We start from the raw sequence: 11,287 nt of genomic DNA, 5'->3' as shown, positions 1-11,287 counted from the left end.
CCCTTAAAAACTTGTACGAATCAAGGGAAAATTCCTGACGAAGAGTGCGTGCCGGTCATTTTCTAAAAATTATTGGATCTTTCATCGTTTCTCTAGTTTTATTGGACGTTTTTCTTGTTCAGTCAGTCAAGAGAAGAGGGGGAGGGGAGCAAAAGGGAACACCAAGTATATATATATAAGAAAAGGAAAATAATTGGAACTGTCACGAAAGAATTTTTGTAAGAAGCTGCTTGTCTCTTCAGATTGTACTTTCCTTCCAAGAAAGAGAAAGAGAACTAAAAAAGAGAGAGAGAGAGAGAGAGAGAGAGAGAGAGAGAGAGAGAAGGGAACCTCTTCTGAAAACAAAAGATCCCATTTACAGTTGGACTAGGAATTCCAAACCAGGAAAACCTAAGTGGGGGCCCCGCTGCCGTTTAATGAGAAATACTTCCCGCCAATGTTAGAGTTCTTACAAGAAAGTTCCCGCCATTTTCATTGGATGATCGAAGAAAGAACACGGAGATATGAAATCAATGAAAACTAGTGGCAGATTAATTTCATAACCGAAAAATTGCGAAAAGACACTTAATGTAACTTCGTAGAAATGAAGCGAAAACACTGCAGGAAAATTAAGGTACCCTTTCAGTAAAACACGTGGTATAGTTCTTGGAAACAGACATATTTCCCGGAAGCGAAAACAAAGAAAATAAGAAATAAGAGAGCTATAGGTAGCTAAATAAAGTCCAGGCATCAGAGGTAGGTGGAAGGAGGGGGTGTATGTCCCGAGTGGTAGCAAATCATTCAATCTGGTAGACAATAATTACCCAGCAAACCTCTAAGAAATAAGTCTGGGTGACAAAGAAACTCCGGCGCTTCTTTCTTTCTCTCATTCTGTATGTTGTTCTTTTCCTTTCCTAGATCATTCCCCTAGCGGATAGCGAAAGAATCAACCCAACCCAACCCAAACTTGTCTAGATCTAGAAAAAAAAGGGTTTTTCCTTGGAAGAGGAAGAAGGTAGGTCCAAAGATTGACGCTGAAAAGAATTAAGGAAGAGGAACAAGATGGTCTGAAAATTCAGAACCATAAATAAACACACCTTAAGGTAATGGAAACACCATGAACTACAACAACAGCAGCATCTTCTTAAGGAACGAATATAGTAGCTCATGCAAGTTAAGGAATAGAATGTAGCTAAGAAACGCACGAAACGGAATAAAATGCTTTCACCCTAGCGGCCGAGATACGAAACGAAATACAAGAGAAGAAGAAAACAAGACGGCCCAAGGGCTCGTAATAGTAGCCATATCGTACGAGTGAATAGCCCCTCTATACCCTACCCTAATGAGTGAATAGCGCTATCTTTTACAATGCTTAAATGATTTACCGTGCATAAAATCAGAGTGAATAGCCCCTCGATTCCCCACTCTAAACAGTGATTAAATTATAACCGTATAAATTTACTTATGCTGTAATTCTAATATTCCGGCGAATCGAAGAACAGATAGTTTTTAGTGATAATCCCCTCGATGAGTTTACAACATAGACTTATGCCGATGCACACTTATCGCATCTTATAAATTTCTAACAAGGACTTATGCCCAGAAACTTTTGAAAGAGAAAGTTTAGTTATAGTGATTACGCATTTTAGTGATTATCCCCTCGAATTACCTTTAGCAATGCTAAAATGATCAAACGCATAACGCTCATTTAACACTATGTTAAATGATCAAACGCATAACGCTCATTTAACACTATGTTAGCTCTATCTAAACCCACATTTGAATTAACCGCCAAAACGTTCCAGTCAAATATAACATAGATGACGATAGCTACCGAACGAGAACGAAACACATGAGGAGCGCGGTAGAAAATCGTTATCTATTTAATTAGCACATACATAAAAAGAAAATAAATATAAAAACCCCAAACATACAAATTCATAAGTATCCGACCCCACAGATAAAAATTCAAAAGTTTCCGACCCCACAGATTAAGAGGTACCCCATATCACCCCGACATTTTAGAGATAAAAATAAATAATAAAAAACTCGGAGTTTCTATCAAGTCTCTATGGTTTAGTGGTTAGAACGTTTGTCTTCTACGCCAGCGACCCGGGTTCAATTCCCGGGTCTGACCTGAAAAAATTTTAATTATAATTAAATCTCTAACCGAGCCCAGTAACCCCTATGGGTGGGTTGTGGTAATATAAAGTTCCTTTTAAGCTAAAATCTGACGATAACGAAGCGACAACCCCGGCCACTACTACTACGACGGCTCGGGTCAAACTAAGAGCCTATCGTATACTACGATATGGCTAAAAAACGCGAGGGATTCTGGGGGATGTGAAGATTAGCCGAAAAAGCAGACACATTCATTATCTACGTACCATCGGGTAACCAAGGCGCGAAAGAATACTCCAACCTCCCAAACAACAAGGAAAAAAGAAAGAAATTGGCCCACCACCCTCGCAAATAAACAATAAGCCCCATGGATTGTGAATAAACCTTGCTGATATACAGGATGTTTCAAAAATGATGGTGGATTTTATATTTTATTAGCGTGCGATTTTGAGTCGAAAAACGTTTTACGACATTTTTCTCTAAGGGACCCAGTTTACAAGTTACAAACCGATAACCCCGTCAATAAATTAGCATTGTCTTTCAGTTTCTTAATTAAATTTAATGGGGTCATCCGTAAAACCACCCAATGACAACTTATAAACGGTGACCCATAGGACAAAATGTCACAGAAATTACATTTATGATTTCCAATAGAATATACCACTGTATCACCCTTTCTGCAACACCCTGTATCATTATAATATTTATATATTCAATTAAAATTATTCCGCTCTCAATATTAACTATTAAAAAGGGGGAAAAGTTTTAGAACTCATTTCGAAAAATCACAAAGATTTTTCCAACTAACTTCTCCGGCATATGGATGGATGTAGGGTAACAGCTGGCGATTTGGACCGACAGGGATAGGTTTAGATGGAAACCAGATAACGGTAGGCCCCGATTTTCTCCCTCCCAAACTATAGTGGGGTAAATAATGGAGGGGGGGGAGGTCATTGATTTCTTTAACTCCAGCGTGATCCACTCTGACCTCTTCTCTCCTGGTTTTGCGACATCAGCGCGCCCACTCGGCGCTGCATAGTGGGAATTGGTGGCCATGCCATGCCATGCAGTTCAGGAAAAGATCCCTATAACAGAATCTTTCTCGTCTGTCACGCATCTAAGGAGTTTCTGGGTAATCTTACAACATTCCCAGAAAACGGCGTGGAAAATAGAAAGAAAAAGAAAAAAATAGACCTATAAACTGCCCAAGTCGCGTTCGTATAAGGTACAGTCAGAACGTATCCCGGATTAAGTCCATATACCGAAAACGTTAGTGCGAACGCGACAATCTTATCTTTATAAGAGCAGGCTCCTGCCTTTAAACCGCTGTGAAATATGTTCACGTGATGCGTTGTTGCAAAGCCTTATTGTATTTCAAACCTTGTTTAATCTTGTTGAAAGTTTTCCTCTCTATGGAAGGTGAGATCAGGAATGTTGCTAACGGAGGAGGATGGAGGAAGCTCAGGAGCAAAGATGGGAAGGGTGGGGGGGAGAAAAAAAGGAAAAGATGGCCAGGGATGGAGCTACTCCCGCGGATCGGGAGAGAGAAGGAATTGGAAAAAAGGATAGAGAAGATGAGCAAAAAGAGCAATCTGCTCTGCTTACATCCAAAGGGGAGGGGGAGCGAGGGAGAGAGAGAGAGAGAGCGAGCGAGCGAGAGAGAGAGAGCAAAAAAGGGAGCCAAAACGAATATAGAGGTGTCAAAGGTTGTAAAAATGACCATGAGGGGATTTTTCCACCATCCCAATTTTTTCTTTAGAATGTTTTTTTTCTCTCTCTCTCTCTCTCTGTTCCGGATTCCAATCTCTTCAAACGATCTATATAGGCCTAGTTGCTGAGTTCAATTCGTTTTAGGGTTAAATCGCGGGGTTAAAGGTCTCAGGGAAACAACATATAGCGAAAATAGTTCGTATCCATCGATCAAGGCCCGAAATAAATAAATAATTCATTAAACTAATTTGTAATGTTAATATTCAAATTAAGGGATTATTATGATAATCCTTAATTAATCCTGTACAAACAGGAAAAATATCCATCAGAATAAGAAAAAAAAATAATAATAAATATTTATAAAACACATAAAAATGCAGATTTTAAGCTCGAGAAAAAGTAGAAATCGATTGACTGCACGGGATTTAACGGTTTAATACGATAGACTATTTCGATTGAAAACCAGGCAGAAATACCTGCCGCCTTTCCGTACGCATTAATATTGCATTAACCCAAGAAGCGCGAGGAATAAATCGAATAGGTTGGTTGTTAAGTAAGCGCGTGCACAGGATGATGGTGATAAAAGCGCGTGGAGTGTTTCGGGGCGCGGCTATAAAATAACTTTCGGTGCATCGAACTGCAAATGCTAGCAATAACGCGCGCGGCGGATGAATACTCAATATTAAAACTCATTTGAAAGAAAGTAGTGTTTAAGGGTCCGATAAAACAAGGGAAGAACGGTGGTTATTTTAAAGAGGGCGCCTTTTAATAACTTCCGTATTATCTCCAGACATCGTATATATATACGCCGCCAAAAGATAATCTTCCTCAAATATATTAAAATGATCGTTAAAAGTGGCCCAGCCCAATAAAAGCGTCCCCCCCCTTTTCCTGAACTACTACCGCTGCTCGTCTAAAAACGGATTCGCGCATATTACGGATTATAATGAATCGAAAACGCGCGCGCCCCTTCATCTTCAAAGTTTTAAACAGTTCTCGCGCACAAAGGGATCTATAGGTATGAAAATTAAGCCAAAGGCGTGCTACGCAAGGGTATCAGCCGGCTTTGATTAGACAGTTTTGCCTAAAACGATGACGCTTAAACCATCGAAGCTGATGCAATCTTAACACGCCTATTAAGGCATAAGGATAAGGAGAGCAAGAGAATAGTTAATAGACCATTTCGATATAACTACGAGGGAAAGACACGGGGGTAAAAACTTTGCCTTCAATCTCGATTTTCGGCGCCTGCGCTGTAGGCTCTTGATATCAGGAGAATGCGCGGAGGTTGCCTACCCCTTTATTTACGTCGAGAAGGTCTATTCTCAATCTTGAATACGTCCAGACTACCTTAAATATTGTATATTTCAATTTCAGCACCTGAGTTAGGCCAATACAATTAAATACGGAAAAAGTACAAATGTACTGCACAATACTAACATGAACGACCCCCAAAAGGTAACAATTCGATTGCCTAAAAACGTACTACGTTGATGGAGGCACGCCTTTTCGACCTTACGAAACACATTAAACACTGTACACCACAGTCAAAGGCTTAGTAAGCATCCCATTTTGCTTTGTTTCAGTCCCAGGTAATGTTGTTGAGCCGTTACCCGTTCCCTTCTTTAAGGTATAGTACCAATAACAATTGCCTGTTGGTTTCTGATCACGGGTTTAAGGGGTAACGCGGGTGGTTTGGGGGGTTTAGGCTTATCGCCTCTTAAACTAGTCCCTAGGGGTCGATCCCTAGCTCCTAGCCCCTTCTATTTCTTTTTCATTTCATTCATTGGCCAATTCCCAGACGAACGTGACCAATTAAAAGAAAACTTGTGATTTCCTGCATTCATTAATTTTATTTAATTAACGTCAGATTGCGACGAAAGATATTTTCGAGTAGGGTACTATACCCCCCCTCCCCAAACCCCTTTTTAATTGCAACTAAGACCCCTTTCACATTTCATTTCCAATTACGTATCAGTAAACTAATTGAAAAAAAAAAAGATATTTTACCTTATTAAATTATAAACTTTTGACATTTTTGACCAATGTTTTCCCTACAGCTCCTAAAAATATAATTTGTTAAGTTTTATTTTATCTTTTTTAAATTCTCTAATTAAATTCGAGTAAACTTGATGAAAGCAAGCAAACTTTGGAAATATTTTAATTGAAGACGACTTTAATATATATATATATATAATCTGACCTAAAACTCAATTGGACGTCGTGAATGAATTCATTTAAACCATGAATTTATTTATAAGCCGTTCAGACATAGTATAAGGTTAACGCAAGAAGCGATATCTATTTTAATAGGGAGAAGGTATAAGACGCCTAAGTATTCGCGCGCCATAGTCCCAGTCCCCCTTTCAAAATACAAGGGGGGACGCAAAAAGAGGCCGGGCTACATAAGTCGGAAAATACGTAATTTTCGTCATTCGCGTGGCGCTGACGTGAGTTTTCAAGAATCAATGAGATGCCGGTCTTAATTTAGAGGCGGGGATTAACTCCGGACCTACGTTTGGACTGGAGATAAAGCTAGAAATGTGGCGAATTTTTACCTTCTCTCTAGTAAACTAGATATCACTTCTTGGTTTACGTTAAAGTACTCTTAAATAATGCATTCAAGTAAAATTTAAATTTATTCCGGGTTTCGAATAAAGGAAGTCATTTTCTTAGGAACTGTCTTGCATGGCGCAATTTTCCCGCCAGGATTATCATTTAAATTAGTTTTAATTGAATTATTAAAATTCGGAGAGAAAGATTCCAAAGAATCTAGTTTTAACGGCTGTTACCGTCCTTCTCTCTTGGAAATAAAAATATATAAGGTGATATTGTTTCATCCAATCACAGAGAAGCAGCGGAATTCTTTAACTTATTAAATTCGCTCAGCCGTAGGTGCTATTATCTTTTATCGTATTGAAAAGTACCAAACCGAGGCTTAGTAAAAGAAGTAATCCAAACTTTAACCATCTGAAGCTACTTATACCAGGCTTTTTACTGCAATTTCAACTCCATTACACCCTCTCAAAAATTAATCCTCAAATGAAAATAACTTCGATTATTGCACTAGCTTTGTTACATCATAGAGTAAAAAAGGTATAGCTTTTGCAAACACGCGATATTAAATCACGGATCATTTGATAATAATCATTAATTTTTAATTAAATTCCATTCGAATGATTTGACTATTAAATTTTAAATTATACGATTTTTGAATTTGGATAACTTTTTTTTTAAATTTAATTTAAGAAATAAATTTATTGAAAGACCCTAATTAATTAAAATTAAAATATAATTGCGATCTTAAAATAACACTAGCTTGATAGCTATTAAAACCGAAATGAGATCTTGCCAAAAATTCTTTAGGAAACTTTTGTTTTGTTACAAAGTCAAAGAAGAAAAAACAAAATCAGGCAAGCAACTTGGGAAAGTAGAATGAAAGTCCTTTTCCGCTAAAGTGAGCAATTAAAACAAGGCTTACTTCGTTTTTATTACACTCGAAATAACATTGGACGCGAGTGGGTTCAAGGCCTATAGCGTTCTCTCTTTTAAAAATGTTTCGGACAACTTTTCCGGGCGAATTTTGTTCTAAACGATTCGAAAAAGGAGGGGAAGGGGGGGGTGAAAATTCTCTCCCATAATCCTCTTGTACACATACCTATTTCGCCCTTGCTTTCTCTAAGAGGTCCTCCTAGCTGTTAAATGGCCCGAAAACATCCCCTCGAGGCTATATAGCGCGATTCTTTTAGTTTTAGTTGCGGAGGAAAACGGGTTTTCCTTCAACGAATTAAGACTCTTTCCGTTTAACCGCTTGTCAACGGATAAAAAACATCCTTTCATCTATTCCGACCTACTTCCACGACGTTCCTCCAACTCTCGACTTTTCTCCAAAAATTAACGCTCGTGAAAATATATTTACAGAAAATGTTGTTAAAAGGCGGCGAGCGAGCGAGCAAAGATGCGCGAACGTATTTTTGAAATCTTTTAAAAGCTAACAACTTCTCTTCTTGGAGAGGAAAGGGATAGAGACAGAGAGAAAGAGGAAGAGAGAGAGAGAGATGCAATCTTTTCCGAGCCGAGATTAAATTTACTATCTAGGAAACGTCCTGGACGGTTTTACAAAATGTTACGTAAAGGCCCATTAAGACTGATGTAAAAATCATAAGTTTCCGTCGTCGCCTCGTTCATTTCGTTTGAGACGTGAGAGCAGACGACATATATGGTGATTTTTAACCAAGACTTTTGAATACTAAAATAGAGGAACTACGGGGGCGTGACGTCAGTGTTGGTATTCGAAATTATATAGCCTGAGCTTTCGACTTCAGTCCCAATATGGTCGCCAAAACCGAGGTAAGAGATAGCAGGGTGTGATTTCACGAGAAAAGTTCGTACTAGCAGACTATAGTCGAATACAAAATGAAAAATACCGGCAAGAATCCTAAAACGTTTCATACATCGTCTGCTATTGCATAGCTCACTCGATTACGCGTCTGTAAGGCATGACTGAGTGAGCCATGATTAAGACAAGGAGCTGAATCAGCCTGAATGATGACCAACGTTAACGTAAGATTTAAGTTCGGTCTGAATGGGCCTTTACGTTTGTCCTTTTAAAAATTGGGAAACTCTTTACGGCAACGAGTATTTAATTAAAGTTTGTTTAAGGGCGTGGACTTTCCCCTAAATTTAGCACCCCCCCCCCTCTTCTTCTTAGCAATGTTTGCCATACGTCAAATACATATAGATACCATGTTTGCCAAACTTTTGATTCGATTTTAGACTAGGTACGTCAAAAGCGCGCGTCACATTGTAAATGTTTTGTTTATATTTAACAGATGACAAACAATCAATATACATAAAGGTGTTTAGTTAAGGAATTAAATTAATAAACTATAGGAAATTAATATACAGACAATAATTAATTTCGTCTGGGAGAGAGAGAGTGCGAAAATTCCAATAAACCTATATCCATTTACTACCAACCCCTCCTAGCTCTTTTATTCTGAAAACGTATTGTTTCTTTCTTTTGAATGGGGAATGTCGCCCAGACAAAAGGTAGGTGGAGGGCGGGAGACGTCGTTGTCGAAATATTTGGCCTATTCTAAAACTAGACTCTCGTTCAATCATAGCTCTTCAGGCGGGAACTCCTCTCCTGAAATATTTAGGGACCGGATAGGGGATCATGCTAAAGATCCAGATTGATGGATTCAATTATCGACCATGCGGATGCTTTAAAAGAATAAGAAAAAGGAATGTCCAATCGAAAACAAATTAAAAATAATACCATGGACATACTGCTGTGTGAATTTTTGTTTTAACTATAAGCTATCCTACAAATTGAAGCCTATATGTTGAACTAAATGAATAAATAAATAAATAAACAAATGCTCAAGTTTACCAGTTGAGCGACTGGGTTTTAATAAACGTATAAATAAACCAGCCAAGTCCCTCAAATACTATACAGGGTGTTACAAAAAGGATCGTAGGACCAGACTTTGAAATAAAACAAGTCCAAAAGTCAAAAAGAAATTTATTAATTCGTTGGACTTGGACCACTTTTTAATTCAAACCCCAAGCCTTACTGGTTCCAGTGACTACTTTAATAATTCCAACTTAACGGGCACTGGTCCGTGGGACTAGTTTAATTATTCAAGACACCAGGGTCCCTAATACGGAGGACCAGTTTGGAAAAATAACCTTATTTCGAAGTCTAGGTATTGGAGCAAAATACAATGGATTTTATGAAAAATCAATTTTGAGTCGAAAATGCAAATTCTTTTTGCGTTAAGGGTCACCGCTTTAAATTAAAATAATTAAGTGAAAGACAATTATTTCTAATTTAACCATAAAATCATCTATAAAACACCCCAATCGGTAGCCAACTCAAAATGAGCAAGTAGAACCCACTGTACTCTGTTCCTACCACCTTCTTGTATTATGCAACACCCTGTATAAATTCCATCGGGATTACGATAGTATAGATTCCTCACATTGGGATGAACTAAAGGTAATGAAGGAAAAGGTTGCAAGGGGGGAGGGGGGCGTGGGAGGATGAAATTGCCCAAAAAGGGGGTGGGTGGGTGGGCGAGAATACGGAAGACGGATAGGAAAAGAGGTTTGGAAGAAAAGGTCTTTTGAATGCTTTCCCATTCCCCAACTTCCCCTCTATACCTTATCAAGTCGTGTGAAGGGGCTTTTTTATACACTCTCCCTACTCTACCATCTCAAGGCTGGCACGCGCGTTCTGAAGATTTTTCCCGCCCTTTTCAAAAAGCGCCTGGGTGCTAAAGAGCAGACGCTCCCATCCCCATCCCTCTTTTCATCCCGAGCTTCTTTTCTTACATAAGCCTCGGCTCTAGATAGAATGTGATGTAGGAAAGAAGCAAAAACGAAAAAAAAGGAGGGAGAGAGAGAGAGAGAGAGAGAGAGAAACGCCTCCACCATCTTATTTTTTTAAGGATACTTTTTATATTTGATCCGCGAAGTATACCGAGGTCTTCAAGTTCAGGGACGACGTGCTGCTAATGAGCACTTTGGAAAAACTTATTAAACCACGCGTAATTAAGTATAGTATTTACGTACAAGTAGAAAACTCAAATTAAAGAATATTATAAGAATTCAAATTTGGAAGAAGAGTAAATTCGGGTTTGGGAAATTAAGGGGATTCCTTTTCGCTAATTGTTTCTGGGTTTCGTATAATTGAAGTCGACCGCACGTAACGACCTATATAGGGTAATTCGTGGTAAGGTTTTAAAATTAAACAAACTCTTACTGTACACCTTAATTAAAGGAAATTGTTCCGTTCCTTTAAACTCGATTAATAAAAAAAAAAAAGATCCAAAGAGAAAAGACGTTGCGCGTTTATTTCGTAATCGAGACTAAATTGCGGGGTTTAATTTCAGGGATTTTTCTATGGTGAGAGTTTATACAAACAACTTAGGAAATAATCCTTTACCTTATAAAATAAATAGAATAAAATTGGAATTGTGCCGATATTCCCAATTGCGTAATTTCTTTCACAATTGCGCTTAGAATCCCATACACGGTTAGGTTAGTTAATTGTTAATTTCAAATAAGACCTTTGATTCAAATGCAGTCGACACCTGGAATATCTAAATGATATAAAGAGCGAGTTCTAAAGGTTATTTTGAGTCGAAAATGTAACTTCTACGATATTTTGAAACAAATTCACGATCCGAGGGATTGACGGATAACCCCTTACAAATTAAATTAGCATTGCATTTCAGTTTCTTAACTAAATTTAAGGGGTCATCCCTAAAACACTCCCAAACATAATTTGTAAACGATGTCTCTTTGGAGGGGGGGGGGCAAAAAATGTCTAAAATGACCTATAGAGAACCAACTCACCCACTGTACTCCGGGATCCTACCACCCTTTTTGGACCACCCCGTATAAAAGATAGTAGGTATATTTTGTACCAAGATGCCATATCGAAAAAACGACTAAACTCCCGCAGAAT

This window comes from Phalangium opilio, unplaced genomic scaffold (assembly GCF_054372755.1).
Source record: "Phalangium opilio isolate 3A_F unplaced genomic scaffold, DU_Popi_V2 ptg000329l_1, whole genome shotgun sequence".
NCBI classification, from domain to species: Eukaryota; Metazoa; Arthropoda; class Arachnida; order Opiliones; family Phalangiidae; genus Phalangium; species Phalangium opilio.
This window is presented reverse-complemented; position numbering follows the sequence as displayed.